A 27,886-nucleotide genomic window follows, 5' to 3' on the forward strand; every position below is an offset into this window, starting at 1 on the left:
AATAAAAATAAATATATATGCAGTGACAATATTTATATGTACCTTTTAGAGATATTTGTTTCTGATGGAGTGTTTGTTTATAAAGACCTTTGCATATTTAGAGAGATTATTTCTCCAAATTATAATCAACAGTTTTTTTTTAAAGAAAATTGGAAATCCATGCTATAGATTGTTCAGAGAATAATAAATTTAACATCATAACAAGAGCTACTGGGTTTATACAGGCACTTGAAAGGTATTAAAATAAAACCTTGGCTGGATTTTATTTTTTGAAAAAAGCTATTTGCCTTTTATTCTTCTGTAAATTAATAAATATTTTTTGGTTATAGAACTATGACAAGGGAAAGCATTTGTATGCAGTTCTCTTCTGTCAGATTTTTACTGAGGTGGCAAGAGCCCATTTTTGACCCTTCAGCCTGGAGCTCAGGCAGTACCAGTTTTTGTTTATTTGATTATTTTAGTGTCGAAGCCATGCCTGGATGCTCCCAGCCTTTCAACTAGCATTAAGATGAAGGGAGAGAATGAAGGAAAAAATTTTAAAGATGTAATATCAGTAGCACTGGTATAGGGTTGGGGACTGAGGTGTGACTATGTAAGCTACCTTTAAAGAGGCTGAAAAAAGCAACAAGCAATGGTTAAATAATAAAAAAACTTTCAGTAATTATTAGTCCCACTGCTTGGCTGTAACAGGCAAAATACTATGTATGCCATTATATATCCTGTGATCCATCCCATCTCCCATGGGACAGAGATTAATGCTGCAATATCAAAGAAGGAAAATGTGATTACACCAGATTTTATTGTAATACCATTATCGATTTGTTGCCATAATAATGTAGGATGCTCATTGGTTTACCTCAGTAAGTTTTTATTTTTCTACATTTCCCCCTAGAGAACCTATATGTCTATAAAATTACAACCTTGAGTTTGCAATTGGAAAGCCTATCCATTGTTCTGAAGTCACCTTTAGTCTGACTATTCAGGTAGGCAATAAACTATCATAATAATTGAATGTATATCACTTATACTATAAATTTTCCATCATTGGTCTCCTGTCTTAAGCATACCTTAATATTTAAAGTATAACTAGACATGCTGAGATTTTTTCCTCCATTTTAGTCATTTTTATTCATGGGATGAAATGGATTCTGCAGTATTATAGATTTCAAACTTAAACAACCAAAAAGCAACGATGTCAGCTTTCTCCTTCTCTTTAAAATAGAAAATATATTTCAGTTAGTCTTATCAAAAATAAACAAAAAGCTTTTGACTTTTAAGAGCTTTCTATCTTCCCGTCGTTGCCATTTAAAAGATAGATATCTCTTCCACATTGTCGCTTATTATTTTGTCAGTACTAATATTTTGTTAATACCAACAAATTTCATTGTAAATTATTACTTAATATGTGGATTCAGATATCTTCTGAATATTAAATTTTATGTAATAGGAACCTTTTGTAACACAAATATTATTCCTTGCCCACTTTTCTGTTCTCTACCTTTATTCTCTCTCTAAGCCACTTCATCTATTCTCATAGCTTTTGTACCCTACCTATTTGGGGATAGTTTCCAAGTTCATCTCTCTAGCTCACTATACTCTCTGCTGAATTCAGACTCTTATAGTCAATAGTCAGATTAATATTACATGTCTCAAAGGCATCTCAATTTAATACATCTAAAGCGAAGTCCTTCGTTTCCCTTCAAACCTGTTCTCTTCCCCATTCTTATCTCAATAATTGTGATCACTATCCAACCAGCAGTTTATGTCAGAAAAATAAAGATTAGCCTTCTCCTCATTCCCTACTTTGCATTCATCAGCAAGTTCTGATGATTTCATCCCCTAATATATCCCAGATCCATCAATCCCACTACCCCTGCCCTAGCCACCACCTAGTACCTCTTAACTCTTCTCCCAGTGTCCATTTATAGTGTTCTTATCCATTCCCCACATAGGAAACAAAATATTCTTTTAAAATGTAATTTAGATTATGTCACATCCCAATTTTACTTAGAATAAAATAGAAAACTCTTAATGTCATATTTAAAATCAAATCTAAACTTTGTGTTCCAGTTTCCAAAGCCTGGCCCATGCCCACCTCTGTAATGTTACTTCCTGTTGTCTCCCCTTGGCCAGATATGCACCAGCTGTACTTCAACTCCTTGCTCATAAACTGTGAATGCTCTTTTTCCTGTCTTTTGAACTCTTGGCTCTTTTTCGCCCTCCAGATCTCAGTCTAAGTATCACTTGCCTAGAAAGGTTTTCTTCCTGACCACCTCATTTAAGTATGATTCCCCAGCCTCCTACATCACCACCATTATTTTCTTTCGCAGCACCCCACCACCACTAGTTTCTTCATAACACTCTCAAAACTCTGTAATTAATTTAATTCATGTCTTTTTCATTGTTTATCTTTCTCTCTGGCCTAAAAGTTTAATTCGGGCAGGAATATTATCTACCTTGTTTATCTTTACAGCTCCAGAGCCTAACATAGTGTCAGTCACATAGGAAATGATAAATAGACTGATGTTCCCCTGGATCATTACCTAGTATAGTCTTGCCTATTACTGCTTATCTATTCTGTCTCCATCATCTACTTCACTTTCTTTATTCAAAATAGACATTTCAAAGTTATTTCAAGTTCTATTACCTTATGACTGTCGACTTATAATTCAAAAATAATCTTAAAGGCATTATTAGTTGACTAATCTTCTATGTATTTTCTTCTGTAACTTAGCTCATTTCTTCACATACCAAATATATTCTTTAGAGTTTAGTAACAAATGGCCATAAAACTTTGATGACTTATACAATGAAAGTTGATATCTACTTTTGTTTCATATCCCAAGCATATCAGCAAGGGTCTCTGTTCTGCATGGTCATTCAGGGATGCAAACAGATGGACAGAGGCCTCACTATTTTATAGCTACAAAGTGTATCTGAGTGTCTCTTCAGTTTCCACAGGAGGAGAAAAGAAAAATTAGAAATCATACATATGTTTTTCCTTAATCCAGAAGGAGCGCACCATACTTCTGTTCACATTTCGTTGATTATAACTAGTGGAATGGCCTTCTGAGGGCCTAGTAAGTGAAAAACTCAGGGATCATTTCTCTCTCTGCCATCCCTGCTGTGCTATCCAAGTGATATAATGAACAATCTTAAAATTTCTAGAATTCTTTGTTTTTCTATTATATATTAAAGATGTGTGTTACTCAGCTTAAATATATGGCACTTATAATGCAATTCAATTTAGAAGAGTATTTTTTTATAGCTATGAGTAACTAATATGCAAAATACACGTAGAACAAAACTTTGAAAGGTGATATATTTTAAAACATCATACTGTATAAATTAATATTATAAAAGCAATAGTGTAACCATGAGTAGAAAAAATAGAAATAAGAAAAACAAAAAGAATATTTTATTGATCCATATAAATAAATACTATCTCAAGAAGAATTTGTTTTTTTCTATCTAACAAAAACATATGCCTAAATATATAAAAGAAAAAATTTCCAGTGGATTCCCATTGCTCTCTAGATCAAAAACTTTTCACTGTAACTGCCCAAATCTTCCAATTGGTAATACCTTGTCTATTCTACTCTTTCAAAAATAAATATTTGTGCTAAAGACTTGGCTTAGCACTAGCAATGGAAATTTTAAAAAAATATATGGACTTCGACTTCAAGAAATTCGTATAATTAAGGAAAGATGACTTATAAATGGTTAAGGGCAGTGTGATAATGCTTTCCATAAAAATATCTGCAAGTGCTATCAGAATAGGGTATAAGGAAAGCGTCATAGAGGCAGCAACATTCATCAAAATCTTAAAGAATTATTTGTGGGCAGTAGGGAGTGAGGAATCCATTACAAATCACTGGACCAAGTTCCAGAAAGGTGTTTATGCCTATATTGCATGTCAATACAAATCCCATGCACACATCTATTTTTTTAATTTAAAAAATATTTTAAATTACACTTGATATTCAATATTATATGTTTCAGGTGTACAACATAGTTATTAGACATTTATATAACTTATATAGTGGTTATCCTGATAAGTCCAGTACTCATTTGACGCCATACCTAGTTACTACAATATTATTGACTATATTCCTTATGCTGCACTTTACATCCCTGTGACTTTGGCCTATTTTTTAACTGGGTCATTTGTTTTCTTATTGTTGAGATTTTAGAGTTTTTTGTGTATTTTGGATAACAGTCCTTTATCAGATGTATCTTTTGCATATATTTTCTCCAGTCTGTAGCTTGTGTTCTCATGCTCTTGATATTGTCTTTCACAGAGCAAAAATTTTAGTAAAGTCCAATTTATCAATTATTTCTTTTATCATGACTTTGATGTTGTACAATAAGTACTCACTTAAAGTTATTGATAGATTCCACAACTTTAAGTGAAACAATGGAAATGAAACCACTTTTACCACAGGCTAATTGATATAAACAAGAGTTAAGTTCCTACATCATCTCATCAACATTATAACGCAATAACAATGAACTAAATGACATTATTCAAGGATCTGATGTATCCAAAAAGCCACTGCCACCGCTGAAGTCATCTAAATTTTTTCTTGTTATCTTCTGTGAAATTGTAGTTTTATGGTTTATATTTAGGTCTCTGATCTATTTTGAGTTAATTTTTTGGATAGTGTGAGGTCTGTGTTTTACTTTTTTTTTTTGCCTCGAATATCTAGTTGTTCCAGAAACATTTGTTGAAAGACTGTCTTTGCTCCACTGTATTGCCTTTGATCCCTTGTCCAAGATCAGTTGACTATATGTATGTGGGTCTATTTCTGGACTCTCTATTCTGTTCCATTGATCAATTTGTTTATTCTTTTGTCAACACCACCTTGAATTCTATAGCTTTATAGTAAGCCTTGAAGTCAAGTAGCGTCAGTCCTCCAACTTTGTTTTGCTTATCTTGTGTTGGTATTCTGGACCATTTGCCTCTCCATATAAACTCTGAATCAGTTTGTTGATTACTACAGAATAACATATTAAGACTTGATTTAAATTGTGTTGAAGATCAAGTTGGGAAGAACTGACATCTTGACACCATTGAATCTTCCTATCCATGAACATGGGATATCTTTTTTTTTTAGTTTTTTGATTCAATTTAAGAGAGTTTTGCAGTTTTCCTCAAATAGATCTTACATTTTGTTAGATTTACACCTAAGTATTTGTAAACTATATTCTGTTTTTTATTTCAAATTCAACTTGTTCATGCTGGTATATAAAAAAGTGATTGAATTTTGTATATATTAATCTTGCATTCTGCAACGTTGCTACATTCACTTATTAGTTTTAGGAGTTTTTTGTTTATTCTTTTGAATTTTCTAAATAAACGATCTTGTTATCTGTGAACAGTTTTATGTCTTTCTTCGTATACCGTTTATTTACTTTTCTTGCTTATTGTATTAACTAGAACTTCCAGTGCAGTGTTGAAAAATAATGGTGAGAGGACACATCCTTGTTTTGTACATGATCTTATTGGGGAAGCTTCTTGTTGCTCATATTACTTATGACGTTAGATGTGGGGTTTTTTTGTTGTGTGTGTGTGTTTTTTTTTTTTTTTTGAAGATAGTGTATTAAGTTGAGAAAGTTTTCCAGTATTTTTATTTTACTGAGAGTCTTTGTCATGAATAGGTATTGAATTTTGTGAAAGGCTTTTTCTGCATCTATTAATATGATTATTTGATTTTTTTTTTTTTTTAGTCTGTTGATGTGATGGGTTACATTACTTGATTTTGAAATGTTCAACCAGCTTTGCACACCTAGGATAAATCCGACTTGGTTGTAATATATAATTCTTTTTATGTTTCAGAATATTAGATTTGCTGGTATTTTGTTGAGTATTTTTGCATGTATGTTTATGAGAGATATTGCTCTGTAGTTCTGTTTTCCTATAATGTCTTTGTCTGGTTTTGACATTAGCTAGTCTCCTGGAATGAGTTAGGAAGTATTCTCTCTGCTTCTGTCTTCTAAGATAATTGTAGAGAATTGGCATAATTTCTTTCTTAAAACTTTGATGAAATTTACCAGTAAAGCAATCTGGTGCTTTCTCTTTTGGAAGATTATTAATTAAAGATTCAAATTCTTTAATAGATATATGCCTATTCAGACAACACTTTTTTTTTTTGTGAGTTTTGGCATTTGTGTCTTTCAAGGAATTGGTTCATTTTATCCATGTTAGCAAATTTGTTGGCATAGAGTTATTCATAGTATTTCTTTATAATCTTTTTAATGACCGTGGACTCTAGTGATGTCCACTCTTTCACTTCTGATATTAGTAATTTGTGTCCTCTCTCTTTTTTCTTAGTCTGCCTATAACTTTTTCAATTCTATTGATTTATTTTCTCAAAGAACCAGCTCTTGGTTTTATTGATTTTTCTCTGTTGATTTCCTGTTTTCAATTTCTCTTCTAATGAGAAATTCTAATCTCTTCTAATCTCTTGATTTCTCTTCTAATTCTTATTATTTCTTCTGATTACTTTGGGTTTAATCTTATCTTTCTAGTTTCCTAGTATGTTTCATCTTGAAATTCAACAAACGAAAAATATATTGTCTAATTCCGTACACTGAAAAGACCTAAAAACTATGACCAGTTCTGTAGTTCTGAGCATCTCTACTGTCCACATTGTGGTCACTATTATGAATTCTTCCTAAAAGGAGCCAGAGATTCTTGGAGAAATAGATGCCACCAGGTCCAGGGTAGGAAAAGTCCAAAATAAGTCTTTATTTCTTGTTATACTAAAAAAGCAAAGAAGCTATCAATGACTACCAGGGTCTAGTAAAAAGATTCAGGGGACAACTTGAATAGGCTCTCACTGGCAGAGGGGGACAGCAATGGGGAATCATGCACTCATCCTCCCTTTCTTTAACTAACTTTAACCCAGGGTAATCAATTACTTCATGTTGGGAAACTTCTCTTTTTGGAAATATTCCTACTAATAAATAAAGAAGATTTTTAGAATTAGAATATTATTATTTTGCAATTCCTAATTAACTAATGTATCTGGAAAAGACCATCAATAGCTAAGATTATAAAAGGAGTTACAATCAGATATCATATAACTTCTGAGGAAATAAACAACACCACCTCTTAAGTTGTATTTGATAACGCATTTAGATCTAATAATTAATACACAGGAAGTACGGGGTGTAACACAGAGATGAAACCAGAACTATCCAGACAGTAGGAAATTCTGTAAGAAAACTACCTGGTTTTTTGAACAAGCAAATGTAAGAAAGAGAGAGAAGTGGAACCTATAAAGAGACTTAAAAGACTTGACAAACAATTGCAATACATGAAAGTATTTTTATCTTGATTCAAACAAACAAAATATATAAAACTAAAATATATAGTAGCTTATAAGATAATAACCAGAGAAATGTGAATACTAACTGGAAATTTGATTATTGGATTATTGTTGTTTTTTTTTATATTTGTGATAAGGATATTTGGTTACTTTAGTTTTTAGCGAACGCTGCATATTTTTCCCTTGCCAAAAAAGTCAAGTACTCTAAATAACTTCCCTCCTGTGGCTATCTAATGAAATGGCTGCTTTTCTTAAACCGTTATATAAGAACGCTGCTTCTGGAAGACTCTCCAGCTAACACCATTGCTTCAAACATTCAGCACAATCCGATCTTCATAATAAACGTTCAGCACAATCCGATCTTCATGGTTACAGCGTATAACTATGGTTCATTTCCTTTGCAAACAAACAAACCAAAACCTCAAATACTCTATTGACAATGTATAGAGGTCAAAAGAAACAATTTTTTCTTTTTTGGAGTACATGCCTCTTTGCCTTGCCCCATTTTCACCTCCTGTAGTATTTCATCTCTACTGTCAGACTCAGAAGGGCTAACACCAAAAGCCAAAGGTTAAACTCTGGGATGACTGTGAGCAGTGGGTGGTTGTAGTTATCACCTTGCAAATAATGTCCAGAGAATATTCATGGATATTCAAGGATAGTTAGATAAGATTAGCAATTGGACTATAAGGAAAGCAATGTACATACCAGAATTGGGTGGTTATAAACATGAGGAAAGTTAGAACAGGTGTTAAGAAACTAAGTTTAGCTGAATAATAAGAATGGAATCCTGGTTAAAGATAGAGTCAGAAGAAACAGATGGAACAAGAGTTGAGCAGTTAGCAATGTTGAATAACCAGAACAGGAACAATGTCAGAACCAGAACCAAGAAAAATACAGAAATCGTTCTTTGATGAAACAACAAAGATCAGATTCTTTTGGAAAAAAAAAAAAAATTCCTGGAGGCACAGGGTAATTTTTGAAGCATTAGCCAGAAGCTTTCATTCAGAACTTCACTTACCTTAAAAGAACTTTGGTTCTGGGTAACCAGGAAATTATACATTGTTTACTATTCTTAATTATACATTATTCATTATAAATATTGCCTGTAAAAAAACTTAATAGCACCATATCATAGGATTTATGTAAGTATTAAATAAAATTAAGTATTTAAAGCACTTAACACAGTGCTCCCTAAAACTTAGCTTCAAAAATATAACTTAATTAATGTTGAAGGGAGGTTTGTATGTAAATTATATCTTATTGAAGAAAGTCACTAAATCCTGTCATTTCTACAACTTTAAGGCCTTTAACTTATACCTCCTTGTCATCTCTACTGACATGGCCTTAGTTTAAGCCAGTAGTTCTCAAGCATAATCCAGGGATCCCTGGGGGTCTCCAAGGCTCTTTCAAGAAATCTCTGAGGTCAAAACTATTTCATAATAATATAAAAATATTATTATTTGTCTATTTTACTATCGCTGTCTCTCAAATGTTCAGCAAAATTTTCCAGAAGCTTTGTGACATGTGGTGACTTCAGTACATGACTAATAGAATACATGTATACTGTTGTGTTTTAAAATTCCCTCTTTTTGTTTCGAATATGGTAAATGTCAAGAGGTATAACCCATATAACCATAAGCTCTTTGAGGTCCTTAATGATTTTTAAGACTGCTAAGGGATCCTAAGACTAAAAAGATTGAGAATGGCTGCTTTAAGTCACCGTCTATTGCTTTAACTTTTACAACTGCTTCTTGATGTAGCTCTGCCTCTTTCTAATTTCTCCCAAGTGCTCATTCAAAACTGAAAAATCTGATTATATTGCATTTCTGTTTAAAGTATGTGTATGTCTTAACCTATAAGATAGAAAAGTTGCATAGCACAGTAGAATAAACAAGAGAGCCTTCAGTGTCCCCTAGGGCTGAATTCGAATTCCATATATTTAAGATTCTATTAATTGTCCTCCGATAACCACTTCTCTTCCTTCACTTCTGTAATTAAACCCGTGAGTTTTAGCTTAGCACATGGCATTACCACTATGAATTACTCCCTTGAAGGTGAGTGTGGTGATATGATGATAGGCATTGGGAGATGAGCAGAAATGGAATATGTGCACTTTAGGTCAAGTTGTCCCAAAAAAGAAGCTGATTTCCTTTCTTTCCTCTTTTTTGCAGTCTTCAAAGGGGGCTATCAGGTGCTGAGCCAACTTCCGCCATGTGGTTAAAGACCATACTTACCTACTTCAGAAACATCTGCCCAAGTCTGTATTGTTTCATGGAAAAAAAAAAAGAGTCGATTTTGACCAAGCAGGCAAAGACTTGGGCTTAACCTCAACCAAGTACCTGCATGACCTGAATTCTTGAAATAAATGTGTATAAAAGACTCTTTATAGGTATTTTTATGTTCCTATACTAAGTTCCCATTAACCTTGATCTGCTCTGAGCAGTCTTTCATCTTTTTATTTATTCTTTCATTTAATATTAATGAAGTATGCTAGGCACTGTTCACAATAGTATAGCAATATTTAGTTATCATTCAATACATCTATCAATACTATGGAATACAAAATGAGGAAAACAGTACCCTGATAGTCAAGTAGAGCAAAGTTACACTTGAGGTCTGGCTACTTGTGGACAGACCCAGAAACCTATAGCTATTGGCTGTTGACCCTTGACAAGTGGTAGGGGTCCAGATTTATTAGATGGGGACAATTAGGAAGAAAGTGGGATATTAGTCTGTGGCACAGTATGTGAAGTACAAGGTGGTGGGGAGGCGGGGGGTCTGCGCAAAGGAATATGTGTGTATGACTCAAAAGTAACACGCACATCTTTTATTGAGCCTGGGCTATTCTAGAATCCAGGGCAAGACTGAATGTGCTAATAGAAGATGAATGTTCCAAGCTTATCAAGAGCTGGGGTGGCCAAGTAAGGAGAAATGTTTTGTAATAACAGGAGATATGTGTAGGATGCTGTTATTATACCTTTAATAGACATACTTTTCCTTGTGAAAAAGGCATATACTTTCCCAGCCCATTTTTTAAGATAAAATTGTGGCCCATTTGGGGGATTGATGGTATTATTATTACTTTTTACTGAAAAAAATTTCAATATTTATATTGTTTTTAGGTCAAATCATAAGACATTGCTGCTCTGCAGATCAAACATGGAGTTAAAGTTTCATACAACTGTAGGAAGATAGAAGTGAAGCCAAGAAAGGCCTTTTTTGGGAAATCTCAATATATAAGAATTGTAGGTAAGTCACCACCAAAGGTCTCAGATACCTGAAGCATCTAAGTGGCTGATACTCAGGAGGATAACAAATGGCAAAGGTAAAACCTTACCTCTACCATCTACTTCTACCATCTACCATTACTATCTCAAACTAAAGAATATGGCTTTTCTTTTCTTTCTTACAAATCTCACGTAAGTGCCTCTCAGTGGTAGATTATTACTAGCATCCTGCTGTCAAGAGAATCTGTGGAATGTGGTTTCTAGGTTTTATAGCCCTATGGTACAGTGGGGAACCTAGAAGAGCTTTAGCTCACGTTAATGTCATTTTTATTAATTAGACTATGGGTAGAGTTTCTGGGGTAAGATAAATGAGTTCAAAGCAGAAAGAGATGGTAGAGAAGGAGCGTGTCAACTCAGACCTCAGGCTCTTTTACTTTCAAGTGTTCCTTTTCCCTTTGCTCCCTCTACTTCTCCAGCTCCCTCTCTGTTGTGGATAAATAAAAATGCTAACACTCATACTCCAGGTGTGTGTGTGTGTGTGTGTGTGTGTGTGTGTGTGTGTGTGTGTGTGTTGGGAATTGTTGAAAATATATTACACATTAACCAGGAAAGAGATATCTGGGATTCTATGCTATGACATTAAATACATGCCTTATTCATTAAAGCCTATTTAAAATAGAAATTGATATATTATTGCTAATGAAAATATAATTTTTTGTTTGGTAAAGATGCCCTAAGACTCACTATTTTAACTTTTCATATGATTATTTAAGAAACTAATGGCAGATCTATGCCATGGGGCTTTCACTGTAATCACATATGATTCCTGGACATTATATCAATACTGGACTATTAGCATAGTAATGGCCACCAATGTACTTTTCATTTGTATTTTTATAATAGCATCTATCTACAGAAGGCACCTAATTTGTCATACTGGAATGTTGGTGTTAAGATACATTTTAAAAAGGTAAATTCCTATGACTTGGCCACAACAGTTCATGTTGGGAAATTGTATCATTTTTTCCAGCATGCCAGTGTTAATCCACTTTGCAATCTCTTTAAACCTGGTTTGGTGATCATTTGTTAAAGTTGTAATCATCAAATGACTTACGCATTGTCCTTTGGATATAAATTTTAGGGGAATTATCTGTGAGAGCAGTTTAGTGTTCCCTGGAATTATAGAATTATTTATATTGACCTCTGATGTAATTTTCAAGATTTAAAAAAAGAGATAGCTAAAATTACTTAGAAGAAACACCAATGCATATCTTTCTTCAGATTACTTTTATTTACTTTTTCCTGAATCTAAATATTCAGATCCATTGTAGAAAGTATATTTTAAAATGAAAATTTAAACCACATATAATTCTACTACCTGAAAACACCACCATTTAAAAACATATCCTTTTTTTTTAAATATGTATCTAGAACTAGATATGTGTGTTTAGATATGCACACGTGAATAAGGATGTCTGTTTTCTGTAAGAATTAGGATCATGCTCTCTTTTATTTACCATTTAAATATAGGAGACTTCATCTGCACTTAATGTTGACAGGTAAAATCTGAGGGCACATTGATTTTTACTCCTTTTGTAGATAACCTAAAAATTTTATAGATCTAGAATTTAGTTTTGGTAGATTGCATCAATAGATTTTCAAATGATAAGCTGGCCTCTCATCCTTGGAAAAAACCCCACTTGATCATGGTGTGTAATAGATTTTTAGATATTTCAGAATTCTCTTTGGTAATATTATTTAAGGATTTTTATGTCTATATTTATGAGGGTCATTACTTTATAGCTTTGCTTTGTTTAATTTTTGTACTGTGTTAATCTAATTTGTTATGAGGTTAATACTGGCCTCATAAAACAAGTTGGAAATACCCTTTACTCTTCTGTATTCTGGAAGAGGTTGTGTAGAATTCATATTAATTCTTCTTAAATGCTTAATAGAATTCTCCAATGAAACCATTTTGTCCTGGAGATATCTTTATCAGGACCTTTTAAATTATGAATTCAATTTCTTTAAAAATTATATGGCTATTCAGATTATTTCGTCTTGGTTGACTTTTTGCAGTTTGTAGTTTTCAAGGAATTGTTCTATTTCTTCTAGGTTGTTGAATTAAGGAGCATAAAATTGTTCATAGTATTCCCTTATTATCTTTTTAATGGATGTAGGAGGCTGTAGTGATTTTTTTTAAATCAGGTTAATTTTACAGAAATAAAATACACAGATCTGAACAGCACAGTTTAATGATTTTCGACAATATATACCCCAAATAACAATCACCCAAGTCAAAATGAAGAATATTTTCACCGCTCTTGCCCTCATTGTCAATAAGCATCACTCCTGAGGAAACCATTGCTCTAATTTCTATCAGAGGTTGGCAAATGACAGCTCAGACGAGTTAAATCTGCCTATCACATGTTTGTATAAACAAGGTTTTATTGGAATGAAGTCACACCCATTTTTTTAAGGTACCTATACTGCTGATTTTACACCACAAGGGCCAATTTGAGTGGTTGAGACAGACATGACCCCACACTGGGAAAGTCAGTCTTTTCTGGATTTCTCAGTGTATTGGTAGAGACCCAGTCTCCTGAACAATAGAAATTGTGTGCCCTAAAGATAGAAAATGCCTCCTTTTTTACCATAGAAACATTTTTACTCTTCACATTTGAAAGGTATATATTTACATTTCAAAGAGAGATGAAACCGGGAGCCATTTGTTTTCATTGCAAAGGACTGTAAAATAGGGACCTTCCTGTTTTCTTCCCAGTGAAGATTTACTTTCATTAGGGAGATAAGATTTATGTCCTTTTCTCAGAATAGTGAAGGACAGCTGTATAGCAGTTCCCATGCAAACTCCCAGATTCATAAATGGTCTGAGGTTCTTTTCCTATGTTACAAAAACTTCCTTTTTGTATTGTAGGCCTAAATTTCCAACTTTCATTACTTAGCCTAAAGGGAGAGAACAGAGTAGGGAACCTACCTATGTGGTGATTGGTGTAAGTAATAATAATCTGCCTTTGATCCAGAAATGTTTGCTTTAAAGACAAAACAAATATAGATATTAAAAACTTATCATCACAAAGCCTAAAATATTATTATCTGGCCCGTTACGGGGAAAGTTTGCCAACACTTGTTCTAGAGTGCTATACTGTTCTTGAACTAAAATATATGGAATCGAAGTTTATCCTGTGTCTGGTTTCTTTTTTTTCAACATAATAGAGATATCCGTATTGTTGTGTGTGTAACCATAGTCTTTTAATTTCTAAGTAAATTCCATTATGCGACTATTCCACAATTTAGTTATTCATTTTCTGTTGATCTATTGATGAACATTTGAGCTGTTTTCAGTTTTTGGTTATTAACAACAAAGTTATTATGAAATTCTTGTACAACTCTCTGTAGACATATGCTTTCATTTTTCTTGGATAAAATTTCTGAGTCACAGGAAAGATGTATGTTTAACTTTACTTAAAAAAAAAAAATTCTCATTTGCCAAAAGTGGTTATATCATTTTACACTGTCGCTGTCAATGTATTAAGAGTTCTAGTTGATCCAAATTATTATCGATACTTCGTGTGATCAATCTTCTTAATTTAATCCATTCTATGAGTGTGAAGTGGTACCATCTCATGGTTTTAATTACATTTTTCTAATTACTAATGACGATCTTTTTATATGCTGATCAATCATATGTCTTTTATGAAGTGTATGTCAAAGTGTCTGTAGTTTATTTTGTTTATTTTTTGCAGTTCTCTTTATGTTTTGAATGAAAGTTACTTATCAGATATATATATCGTGAGTATTTTACCCCAGTGTGAGACTTTCCTTTTTACTTCCTTAACAGTATTTTTCGATAAGAAGTTTTTAATTTTGATGAAGTCCTATTTATCAATTTATCAATTTATTCTTTGTGCTTAATAATTTCTGTGCCCCAAGAAATCTTTGCCTACTCTGTAGTCAGGAAAATGTCTTTTTATGTTTTCTTCCAGAAGTTATATCTTTTTAGATTTGACAAAGCAGTCTGTGAGCGGCTTCGAGTTAACTCTTATGTACGGTGTTAGGAAGGGTGTCAAGGTTATGTTTTTTTGTTTTGTTTTGATTTTGCATTTTTGTTTTCTGTAGAATATCAAGTTTTTCTGGCAACATTTGTTGAAAATATTTGCCTTTCTTGCTTAATTTCTTTGGTACTTTTATTAAAACTTAATATGCCATATGTGGGCGAATCTATTTCTGAACTCTATTCTGTCTGCTGATTTGTTTATTCTTATGTTAATAGTATACTAATTTAATTTTTGGCTTTATGGTATATTTCAAATTTAAGTTGTCTTCAATTATTTTTCTTCAAAATTTTCATGGATATTCTAGTTTTTTTGCACTTCTATATGAATTTTAGAATCAGCTTTTCTACTTCTACAAAATAGTCTGCCGGGATTTTGATTGAATCTGTAGATAAATTTGGGAATAATTAACCTCTAAAAATACTGAGCTTTTCAATTAATGAACATGTGGGAGTATAAAAAAATAATTTTCCTCCCACCTTCTAAGTCTTCTAGCGAGGCTAATAATCAAATTAACAGAAACAAATGAACAGGAGAAAATCAAAATTTAATAAGTGCACATGAGGAATTCACATAAGAATGAAGATTCCAAAGAAAGTGAGATAAAATGAGGTATATATGTCATCTCGGGCACAGTAGAAAAGGCAGAGAAAGGGTTTGAGATTTCAAAGAGGAAATTGGCAGTTAACAGGTAGCCAAGAAAGTGGCAAACAATTCTTGCTAGGCAATCCAGAAACAATGGGACAGAAGGGAATCTAATGAACAGATTTTTGCATAGATCCTTCCTGCCTTCCATACTTACTTCCTATGTGCTAAAGTGTATATACCAAGGTGATTATGTTAAGGTTCCCTTCCTGAAGCAGGTTTTACTACCCAAATCTCTTTAAGAAGGAAAAAAGGGAGATTAAAAAACAAAAACAAAGCAAAACAAAACAAAAACCTCTTCCTGAGTTTGTTGGGCTTTAATTATTTTCAGCTTGAAATGATCTGCGTGCTGGGGTGGCACATCCCAGAGAAACTCAGGGAGATTAGATCCTGACCCCCGCAAACATGGTATATTTCTTCCTTTATTTAGAGCTTCTTTATTTTCTCTAAGTAATATTTAATAATTTTCAGTATACAGATCTTATAAACCTTTCATTAAATTTATTTTTAAGAGTTTGATGGGGATGTTTTTTAATGCTATTATGTTGTTGTTGATTTTTTTATCTCCCAATTGGTCAATGCTAAAATGTAAAAACACTATTTTTTGTAAATAGACTCTCTCATACAACCTTACAAAACTTGCTTATTAGTTCTTATAGTTTGCTTATGGATTCATCTGGATTTTCTCTGTACATAATCATATCTTCTACAAATACAGTTTTACTTCACCTTTCCAAACAAAACCTATGCAGGCTAGATTCAGCTAACAGGTCACCAAGCCGAAACCCTTAGGAGACTAAACTCTTCAATGTGCAAGTGAAAGCAAACAAACAAACAAAACTGAAGCCCAAGAAATAACATGCTTAATTAGTGCTTAGTGAGCCTAAAACATGGTCTCTGACTTTATAGACCAGGAGTCTCTCTGTGACCAAACTGCCATTATATGAGTATAGGACAGCTCTCAAATGCACATCCCACTTCTGTACTTTTGGCAAGTTAAATTTGACTACACTTCCAAAGCAGCTCTAATCCTAGGATGCCCCTCAGCAGTATTTGCTCCCTCTATACTAAAAAGTAATAACAAGAATGACTTTCCTAAATTGTCATAAATATTTTTCTTTTTTCTTGGAATTAGAAGAAAACCCTAGAATATCTGTAAGTATGTCTGTTGATTTTACCTCAAGCTAGCAAATATCTTTCAAGCCACATCCATATATTTTATTTTAGTCCAACAACTTTTTTTGCTTTTTTAAAATTTTTATTAATGTTCTTAAATTTTTGGATTTTAGTTCTTACTAGCTACTTCTATTCATCCAAAAATAATTAATCTGTATACTTCAGGCACTATAGTAGATCCTGGATTCTAAAGTGTCAGCAAAAACAAGTCCATTTCCTGCTCTGTGATACTTAAAATTGAGTAAGGAAGCTGTTCAGTTTTGTGCATGGTTCAAATACTTAATTTCTAAGATATAGGTCAGAGAATAGAGAATAAATAAAATATCTTTCCCTCCCCCACCACTTTTTTTCCAAGCAATTGCTTGGTCACATAGGCAAATATAGGCTGGCTATTAGTCTCATGCTTAGTGGATCTTATCCCCAGATTCCATTAACAACATGTCAGACAGCACTGGTTTTCAATATTATTGAAAGTTGCCATCTCTTTTTACTGGGAAATAAGGAGCAGATGTGTAAAAACCTATAAGACAGATGTTATTTTAAGACAAATTGAAATGGCTTTTTAATGTAATCAATTTATGTTCCTTAATATTTGTCCTAATTTCTAATGCTTCCTAATATCTTTCATTAGATTTTAGTTTAAGTTGTCTGGAATTGAGCATCTTATTGTCCAAACCAGCTATGCTTTCTGAATGATTTTGGAATATATTGCTTTTTAAAAAATTATCTATTCTTCTATAACTGTTACTATCATTATTTCTAAAATGGATTCTTGTTTTGAATCCAAAACATAAAAAATCATGACTCTAGAGAGGAAAATAGCTCAAACTAAGACGGACTTTTTGGTTTTACTTTTTTTTTTCTCTTTCTTTCTTTTTTCTTTTTTCTGGTAACTGGTTCGGATTTGCCTGAAGAAAAGAAGCATAATCTAATGCACTGTTTCTTAACCAATGAGTTTGAATGCTTATATATATATTAAGAAAGAATTGCTGTCTCAAAATACTCTTTTTTTTTTTTTCATTTTTCCTCGCTGACCTATTTCAAAGATACAAATTTATGGGCCTATAATGCCCAAGCAGGTGATAAAACATTAGGGACTGGCAGGTCCTAGAAATTATGAGCCAACCTAAAGGCCCTCAAATCTTAATTTTTAAATGTTGTTTTAGCCAAACCAAACACTTTGGGGAATGTGAGGGGAGATGTGTGAAATGCAGCCATGAAGACACTAGTTTCTTTCTCTTATCTATGTGTCCGGCACTAAATACCTTTTCTCTTTATTTTATCAGCAGCTCTAAGAGGAAAGTATCATTGTCCCCACTTCGTCAGTGAATAGAGAGACCAAGAATGTGCATATGCATTTATTTAATATGATTATTATTAAATGTGTAGCTCCATGAGAGGTAGAGTTAAATAGCAAAAATAATATCAAATCTGGAGACAAACTGGACTTTAGTATCAGCACTGCTAATAATTCCATATACAGAATAGCAAAGTCAGTTCTTCTTTGCCTCATTTTTCATCTGTAGAATGAGGATTTGTCATGCTTCTTAAGAATTGAGAGATATACGTGTGAAAATACTTGAAAAACATAAAAAAGCAAGAATTAACCAAGGTACGAATTAACTTTCACATACTATGAACACCCATGACTCTCTAGAGACAGCGTGACAGTGGGTGGGGACATGGGCAGCTCTAGAACTGTGTTAGGCAGAATAAAGATCTTCCAAAGATATCCCTGTCCTAATCTGCAGAACCTAGGAGCATGGTGATATGTGGCATAGGGGAATTAAGGTTGCAGTTGGAATTAGAGTTGCTAATCAGCTGTCCTTCAGATAAAGAGATTATCCTGGATTTTCTAGGTAGGCCCCTGTAATCACATGGGTCTGTAAAAGAAAGACAGAAGCCTAGATAGAGTCAGAGAAGGAGATGTGATGACAGAAGAGGAGATTGGAGTAATGCCATTTGAGGACTCAATCTGACACTGCTGACTCAGCTGCCAATAAATGCCAGCAGCCTCTAGAAGCTAGAAAAGATGAGGAAACAGATCCTCCCCTAGAGCCTCCAGAAAGGAGTGCAGCCCTGCTGACACCTTGATTTCAGCCCATTGCAACTCATTTCGGAACTTTGACATCCAGACTTGTGAGATAATAAATTTGTGTTGTTTAAGCCACCAAGATGTGGCAATTCATTAAAGCAGCAATAGGAAACTAATATAAGGTCTGACTAACAGAGAGGGACTGGCTATATGATGTTCTCTGCTAAGTGTCAATGACTCGTCAGTTCAAAGGAATGTCAGAGACTGAATACAATTGGACTAAGCCTTTTTTTCATATGTAGTGGCTTTCTGGCTACTTTGCTTGGGCTATTTCACCACTCATAGGGGTGCACTGTAGCGATCAGAGAGAATTCTCTGGACAGGAATTCGTGAAATGAGGAAACTCTTGAGGGAGATAAATATGCCACACTCTTGTCGTGCTAATGGTGTCGTGGATGTATATGTATGTTGAAACTTATCAAATTCTACACTTTTAATATTTGCAGTTTATTGTACATCAGTTATACCTCCCTAAAGCTGTTTTTAAAAAAATGATATGTGGACTTTTCTGATTTTCAAGTGTCTCATGCTGTGCTAAGTACGGCATCAGTGGGCTTAAAAGTGTCAGTGGTGCTGTCCTATGATATGGGCCATCAATTTCACATGACTCTCAGCTTGCTTCCCAGTGTGAGTCCTGAACTGTAACTTTTTGGTGGCTATAAAAGCGAGACTTGGGATTTCACCCAACACTTCATTTTCTGAATATAGCATTAGCTAATTCTCTCTTTTCCCTTTATAGCTTTCACGAGGTACAGAGAAGCAGAAAAGCATCTGTGTGCCTCCTCCAGGGTTTCCATTTCCTATACTTTCATTACCAAGAGGGAAAGGCTACCTTTGTTTCAGGAAGAGTGTGTGGGATTGATTTACAGGTTAATCCAACTTGCTTTCTGGGTTAACTCCACTCATTAACTGTCCTTCTGGGCTCTACTTCATGTCTGAAATTCATAGTTCATGATGTACATAAGGACTACCTTGTTGCATGGCAGTGGTATGATTTTGGAAGAAACTGACTCCTTATGTTCTGCTTCTAGCCCCCAAAGACATATCACTGGCTTATCTTCCAGCTTCCAGTCTCTACGGATGCAGTAGTGAGCTTTGGGCTAATCAAGTCTTGGAATTTACTTTATTCACCTGTGTCCATTCCAGGTCCTTTCTGTGAACTTGAACAAACTAGTTTCTATTCTCTAGTCTATAAAATGGGAATGATATTTTCTGGCTGCTCCCTCCTTCATACTAATGAATGTGATTAATAATGGAAGCTGAAAATATTCATATAGTTCTGAGTTCCTCAGAGGTATGGCTAAATAGAAATTATGTGATACATATAAGTGTTTATCATAAATGTGTCTAATGAAAAAAAATTGCTAAATGAGAGAGTGCTATGGAAAGTGCTTTAGAAAGTTATTACAAGTTCCACGAGTATCTTTTTATAGCTGAGATTAAGCTTGAGGCTCATTTGTAAAAGTGCCTAATCTACTAGATCACATAGCCTCGGGGAGAGTCTGACAGTAGTGGTGCCTCTTCTGGTTTCTTTTACTTCCTCTGGATACCCCCAAACTTCATTTAGGATTTTCACAAAAGTAGTTGTATGCAGCCCAATGTTTTTCTCTTTTCATCATATTTTTTCCTTGAATGCAAACCGTTAATTAGTTTAAGCATTCTTGCATCAGTAGTTATGAAATCACTGTGATATTTCAAAATTGTATTTTATATTAGTAAGTATTATGAAAATTAATAAACAGAAACTTCATTTAAAATGGAGTTAGGGGAGACTAGAACAGAGAACTCTCAATTCAGGACACTCAACGCACACTACTGACCCCAACAGGAAGAGACATCCTTTGCATCTCTGACAGAAATAAATTACTACTACTGCAGCAGGATGAAGAAGAGATTCCTCCTTGCCCACTAACAGCTTAGTCAATGACAGACTGCCTTCTCAGCCAATGAAAAGTCACTATTCTTTGACTTCTAATTTCCTCCAATAGACTTTTTGTTTGCAACTGCCCCTCCCAGGCTCTTAAGAGAGTTTTTCTCCTTTGTTTCGCTTGACTGTGGTGTGGTTTGGCATTAGACCATATGTCTTAAATTAGAATTCTTTGTTGTTCCCGAATAAACCCATTTTTCTGGAGAATATCTGGCTATTTGTTTAAGGTCAACAGTATGTTACAAAATTGTTTCCAATCTCTTTTTAGAGGCAAGAAGAAGAGCAGCATTTAAAACAAGTCTGTGAGGCAAACCTTTATTTCTGTGTCTCTCTGATAGCCACACATGAACACAGGCACACATGTGTGCACACATGTACACAAACACCCCATCCCCAGTATTAGATGGCTGCATATTGAACTTGAGGAAAACCTCTGCTAGTACGCAGTCTTTGAAATCTTTTGTATTTGCTTATACCTTTAGAATTCAGAGTTGTTTTTATCTGCTCTCCTTCCAAATAATAAAAGAGATACATACAACATTCTGTATATTAATGTCATAAACACTTGCCTCTGGCAAAGCTTTAATGTGTGAATGAAGAAAGGAATTGTTCACATAGCAAAACATACAATGAGAAATGAATATCAGTGGTGGAAACCTCTCTGTTAGAAAGAATTTCAGATCATTTTAGTGTTTACATTGCAACTCAAGCATATTGACAGAACAATGCAAATAGATGTACAGTAAGAAATGCAGGAAGAAAATTATTTGCACAGATACTGCAAAGATTTTCTAGCTATGTGAGAAATAAAAATGCATTTTTGCCATATTTGGTAAACTGAATGTTACTTAGAGGACAAACCTCATGTAAAAGGGAGATAAGCAGAAATTGATTTGAATATTATTGCAGGGCAAAGTAAATAATCATGATGCATTCAACCTTTATAAATGTGTAAAACCAGATTAATTTTCCCAATTACAAACCTTAATAATATTAATTGACTTTTATACATGAAATAGGATAAGAGATTGGCAATGATAATCCACAAATGTGTTCAGAGGGATATTAATAAATGTTTGGTTAAACAAAGGGGGCAGGAGTGGCAAAGAGAGGGAGAATACTGTGTTAAAGTTAAAGAGATATCCTCCAGACTTCTCAGATCTTTAAAGGCTAATACACATTCTGAATCTCTAAGTAGAAATAGAGTGTGTGATGTATTCAAACATTTTAAACCTATAAACTCTTTCACAAAGCACTTTAAAGCACTAAGAGTTCTGAGGAATGCATAAGTAACTGAATGTCTTCCCAACTAATTTTAACTTAGAGTTAAACTGAACTGCACATTCTATTCTAGTCACTGCTGCAATGGCCAGTGTTAAAATCTAATTTCTACAGATGAATAAAGGGTTTATAGAAATGCAAATAGAGACATCATCATCCTACAATTCAGTACCTAGAACTTGGATCTTTATTGTTGAGAGTTGTAAAGGTTATGCCAGAGAAACACTAACCAGGTAGTCACAAAGAAGCATTACAGATAGACTCACAATATTGGGAAGTCGCCATTATCTGGGCCCAGAAACTTGACTTTTTCATGACCAGCATCATAATATCAATCCCAAAGGTATAGGCTGAGATTAGGTTTTAAAAATTTACTTATTTATAATGAAAACAAAATGGTCAAGGCAACCAGGCATGGATATCCTCTGCCTAGTACCTCTTCTCTTTGTAATTCAGTCCTACTGGGAAACCAAATTAAAATCAGAAGTTTATTTGGTGACCACGGATAAGATTAAGTAGAGCTAGCAATATGACCTACATCATTAGTGGCATGAGTTCTAGCTTCATTCGTGGTAGAGTATCATAGGAGCACTAAAAACTGCCCCTCCTTTTTTTCGCTAAACACCTCATTTTGACTGAATCCATGAGTCTTTAGTCATGATAATGCAGTTTAATCTTTATCAGCAGACTTAGACCTGATGTTATAGGCAGAATTCACATAAAGCGACACCCCAATAAGTAGGTCGGAAGAACCTGCTGTTATTGCCCACTATTTTCTATAATATCCTTCTCACAGTCACTTTATTCCCACATTCTGAGACTATCTTGCTATTGTATCTTTTTACTTTGTACAGTAGCAAGAATCTGGTAAATTCAGACTTTTCCCATTGTACTACCATGTGTCAAAAGGTGTTAATTAATCAATTAGACACTTCCACATATATATGTGTTGAATACAACTAAGTATATGCCACCTACATCAATTAGGACAGACAGGAGGAGGGAAGACCAGAAATGCTAAAAAGCTAACACTTCTGGGAGCATCCTGCAACTAATAACAATCTCCAGCATTCTTATCCCCAGATATGATAACCCCAAGATTTATTTTACATCATCTCCCATGGGTCTCCAGTAGAATTGAGCCACAATAGCTCATGGTGATAAGCTGCTCATTAAACACTTTATATATTGTCTACCTTTCCCTGTCTCACTTCTCCACTTCCCAGTTGTTGTTTCCTATGATCATTTCCCAAATAAGCTACGTGTGCCTTAAGGGCTAGTCTCAGAGTTCCAAGGGAATCCAACCTGTAACTTTCAACAATATGTAACAATTAAATTGAATTAGAAATCTGGTCTAGACCCAGAAATATTTTCCTTCTTCTTGACAGCTCAATTTAACTTATTTTAATTATCTACATCTGGACTTGTGTAATTCTGTAGAATTTCAATTTGCATATATATTATTGATCAATCCATGACACATAGTAGCTACCTTCTTAGAAAAATCATCCTTATATAAAATGACTCAACATTCTACCTGTAGTTTGGTCTAGGTGTGGAACCTACTGCATATGTCATGAAGGAAAGCCAAATTCCAAACAGCTTGGTTGACCAAGATGTATATTTAGACTTAGGATGAGTCAAGATGCAGGCACTGCCCTGGGCATCCACAGCTCCATTACCTTACCTTATAACAGAGAAGATTGCATTCAGTGTTTCTTAAGGAAACTTTATAACTCAAAAACTTTAATTTCTGTGATTCTAACTACCAAAAATTATTGACAGTTATTGTTAAATTGATAGAAATTATAATTATTAAAACCACAAAGATTTGATTCTAGATGCTAGAATAGGCAAAATTATTTGCACTTTTTTGCATTTGAAATTTAACTTTAGGCTAATTTTAGGCTAACAGTGTTTTAAAAATAACTTCTTATTTAGGACAGGATGAAACATCAAAAAAAATGTGTATAGTGCTAGTTTATTTTATGATTTAAACTCAAATATTCAAATTGGGAAGTGTATTGCAATGATTCCTAATATAAGAAAGAACACAGTAAATTCAAGTTTTGATTTAAAGAATTATTGATTTGATTGAACCATTATTGTTTTATCAGAAGGTGAGGAGCTGGGTCTTTACTTCTTTGGTGTCATAGTTAAGGATAAGTTGGACTCATTTGTGAGATAAAATGGCCTTTATAATAAAAAAAAAAGTACCAGAATTGTTAAAAGGCCCATAAAAATCTTTAAACTTTATATCACTCTAAATTTCTTCATATAAATTAATCATAAATTTCATGAAACACAGATTTCATTATCTTTAAGACAGACTTTTAAAATGAAGAACTATACCTTTCAATTTTCTTATCAGCTTTTTTAAAAGAAAAAAATAACTTTGTGATGTTTAAGAAGCTATAAGTAGAGCAGAGAGCTACTCAGCTAAACAGAACTCATCCAATGAAAGTCATTGTCTCTGATCATGGGAGATTGTGGCATTTTATAAGTTTCAGTCTTCCCCAGAAAATGAAAGGCCAACTTTGAAGCTGATATTTTCCCATGGCCTGAAAGTAAATGGATAAGTAAAAGAACCCAAGCTATTATCCAAGTGACCTGAAAGAGAAATCTTTTGTAACTTAGTTAGAGTCCAAACTAAGCTCACCTTTGGGCCAATCTGACACCTGCTGGAATGTCCAGTGGCCTTGGTGGTATCTCCTCTCCATTGCATTGCTCTCTAGAATGGCTGTCTGGATCCTAGTTATGTCATGCTTAGCCCTACTTTTCTCAGCAAGTACCTGTTGATCCTACTTTGTTTTCTCAAATATTCCAAGTCCTTATCCTGTATTTCAACATATCTTAGCAAAATAAGAGAACATCTGTTTGTGTTCCTAGACTTTTTATTGTATGAAATGGAAATTGTAGAACTACCTCCTGAATTCTTCTGAACATAAGAAACAGATGCCTGCCAAATGAATTCTGAAAACAATTACTCAATAATGAAAAGCAATAATTATTCTGATATTCTTCACTTTGTTTCACATAATCACGCGACTTTGTGGCCGTCCTCATTGCATAGCATATATATGAAAATACTTCATGGAAGAACTGAAGGAAGAAATTCACATGCTTGGGTTCACATAAATCCTAGATTAAATGATAGATGTTTTTTATACAGAATAATTTTCATTTATATGTGTTTCTCAGACTGTTTCCTGGAAGTTACTCACCATTATCATGCTAATTTAAGCTTCTCAGGGCCTGTGACATTCTGAATTTGGTTATCAGGTGACTTCAGAGTTACATTTCTGTTTTCCTTACCTCCTGAAGGTTTAAATATCTGGACATAGTTGATCTAGGCTGGATCAAATAGGTGGTTATATTTACTGAGGACTTCTTATTTGCAAGTACTGTGCTAAGCACTTTCTATGTATGATATTACCTAATCTTCTCAGTAACCCTATGAAGTAGATCTTTATTAATTAACTACATTTTACAAATATGAAAACTAAGGTCTAGATTTTAAGTATCATGCCAAGGTTTACATAGCTAGTCCCTTATAGAACTAGAACACAAACTCATACTGACTACAAAGCTCTAAATAGGGAATTTTATCTAACTTCTCAATTCCTCCTAAACAAATAATTTCAAAGAATATACTTGCAAAATATTAATAAACTAGAAATAAATTACCAGCTGTCATGATCCTCTTGTAGCTCACAGATTGCACCCTTCTACCATATAAATACACATCAACAACAAACATTTGGATATGTTCCAGTGTCAATTAAAGGAAAATGCAGAATAGAGAACTCTACATGGGTATTTCAAATTTAAAATCATAGTCCATTATTACCACCTCAGAAATGCCCTTTTCTCCTCACTATCAACTAGGGCTTACTTATTCACTTTTTCTTTCTTTTCTTAAACTACATTTCAAGTCATGTTTGTCAAACATTTTTGTTTGCCTCTTATGTGACTGAAATGATCAAATGAATCATTTGCCCTCCACTGGCGTGCTGGGGCATATGGGGCTGTACCACAAATGTTTCCTGAGTGTGCTGCCAAATTTTGAGCAATGTGTAAAATGTATTTTGGTTACAACTAAGGATGCATATGGTCATTGAGATGTCTGTCAGATGGAATATGGAGCAAAAGAAGTCCTGTGATTTGCTCTGGAACAGGTTACGACTTGCTGAGAGGAAGATGTAAAAGCTGGTTGGTGTGTTTTCAAGCTGGCTTCAAAGTAACACGGAGGATTCCTTAGTAAATTCCAGATCTTTGCCACTTGGGTTTTTAAGAAAGCATTTATCTGCAATAATCAGTTATTCTCAAGCAGAGACCTAGTGCTAAAGGCCAGCTGCTTGCATCCTATGATGACTATGGCTGCTTTTGTAGTTTGATGAGATGTTGTTATACTGTGAATGTGATCATGTGCTAATTACTGAAAGTTGTGACACAAGTCCAAAAAGTTCAAAAACCACTGAAATAGACTGACTTTTGAATTTTGTATATAAGATTGAAAATTTTGTATATAATATAGAAAAAATTATCTTCCATCCTTTTTCCTTCCAGCGACTTCCTTGTATTTCAGAAAAGCAGTGCCCTCTTACCACCCCACAATTTTTCATGTCACCACTATTTTACCACACTTGAATCTGATCTTCTGAATAGTAATCTCTATTGTCATACTAGTCTCTGGTTATATCTCAACTACCCAAACCAATTTAACTACTTGGAATAATTGGCTACCTGGTAGTCTGTTAGCATTAGTAACCTAACTATCCGACGAGCTCTGTGGGTTTCCTAATCAATTCTAATTTGTCATTTTGACAAAACGGTCAAACTGATTTTGTATGTCTAGATAATGCCATTAATTGAAAGAAGCCAACCTATCCATCCCACGAAAATGATCGATCTATAAATAACTCTGTGTGTGTGAGAGTGTTTATTACATATATTCAACTATCGACTATTCTGGGGAAAAACAGTCAATCTTTATATCTTTATGTAGAAATTCTGATTCTTACCTAAATTATTAAATGTTGAGTGATTGAATAATATTTCTCACATATTAGAAAAGAATATGAACACCATTTGAAATAACAAAAAATTGTGAAGCATATGCACCTATCATTTTTTTAGAATTTTATATTTTGGCACACCTATATACCTGCTTTCCACTTATCTTCATAGAAGCTTTCACTTTCACTTTTTAATCAAATGCAAAAACCTCTCTGCAAATGTGAGCCTATATTTACCTATAAATGGAACATTGTTCTAACCAAAAGCACAAATTTATATTTGTATGGCTCATCTCCAGATCCTACTAGTTGCCCACTGTGAATGTGCTAATTGCATTTCCTAGCTATCCATTTTCTTATCTTAGCCTTTGTGGTTTTATGCACATTTTACTAGATGTTACACTTTCCTGTGTTTAGGTTTTATTTGCATGACACCAAAGTGTGAGTCAGTTGGCTCATTGCATTTTGCATATATTGTGCATAATGATTTTGAAAATGAAGATTATCTTTTTTCACTGAGCAAAACTGAAAACATGTGTTTCTCTGCCAGATCTGCATTGACGAAAAACAGAGAAACCAAAAATGTTGGGCAGTATATGGTAATCTTTCTACCATCCACTCTTCTTAGCCGTGGGAGGCTTTGTTCTTTACTTTCTTTTTATGTTATACGTAGCTCGATATTCTTTAATTTCGGCAAGTGATATCAAAGAAAAGCCTAATTAAGTTCTACAATTTAATAAGTCTGAGGTGTGATATTTGTGTATGCCTATTTGTGTATGTGGGTATATATTGTTGCCATATGATTTTGCATTTTGATAAAATATGCTATATATGTTATAATAATTCAGATTTAGTCTTAAAAATATAGAAAAGAAACTATCATAAAAGAAGAAATATTTAATCCAAATCTTAATAGCATTAACACAAATTTTTAAAAACATACCACTTTTCTTATGCTGAATTCTTATCTGTAATAAGGCTGTCTGCTTATTCTTTCCTCAATGTCTTGTTTTCACTGTTTTAAGTTTACCATATGTTTTAATATCATATTGCAAATATCTCCCTCATTACTTTAAATTGAATTGCATTAAGTCTCTGGAATAATTT

The 27,886-nt window shown here is 33.7% G+C and overlaps 1 long non-coding RNA gene across 1 annotated transcript in view; it reads left to right on the forward strand.

Moving 5' to 3' along the window:
- The window catches only part of LOC120596932 (uncharacterized), a 336,649-nt gene that overhangs the window by 235,927 nt on the left and 72,836 nt on the right, over positions 1–27,886 (forward strand). Inside the window, exon 2 of the long non-coding RNA XR_005651260.1 lies at positions 10,460–10,586. This is a non-coding gene — a long non-coding RNA (uncharacterized LOC120596932). The remainder of the gene's footprint in view (positions 1–10,459; positions 10,587–27,886) is intronic.

Source organism: Pteropus medius, unplaced genomic scaffold (assembly GCF_902729225.1).
Source record: "Pteropus medius unplaced genomic scaffold, Ma_sr-lr_union100, whole genome shotgun sequence".
Classification (NCBI taxonomy): Eukaryota; Metazoa; Chordata; class Mammalia; order Chiroptera; family Pteropodidae; genus Pteropus; species Pteropus medius.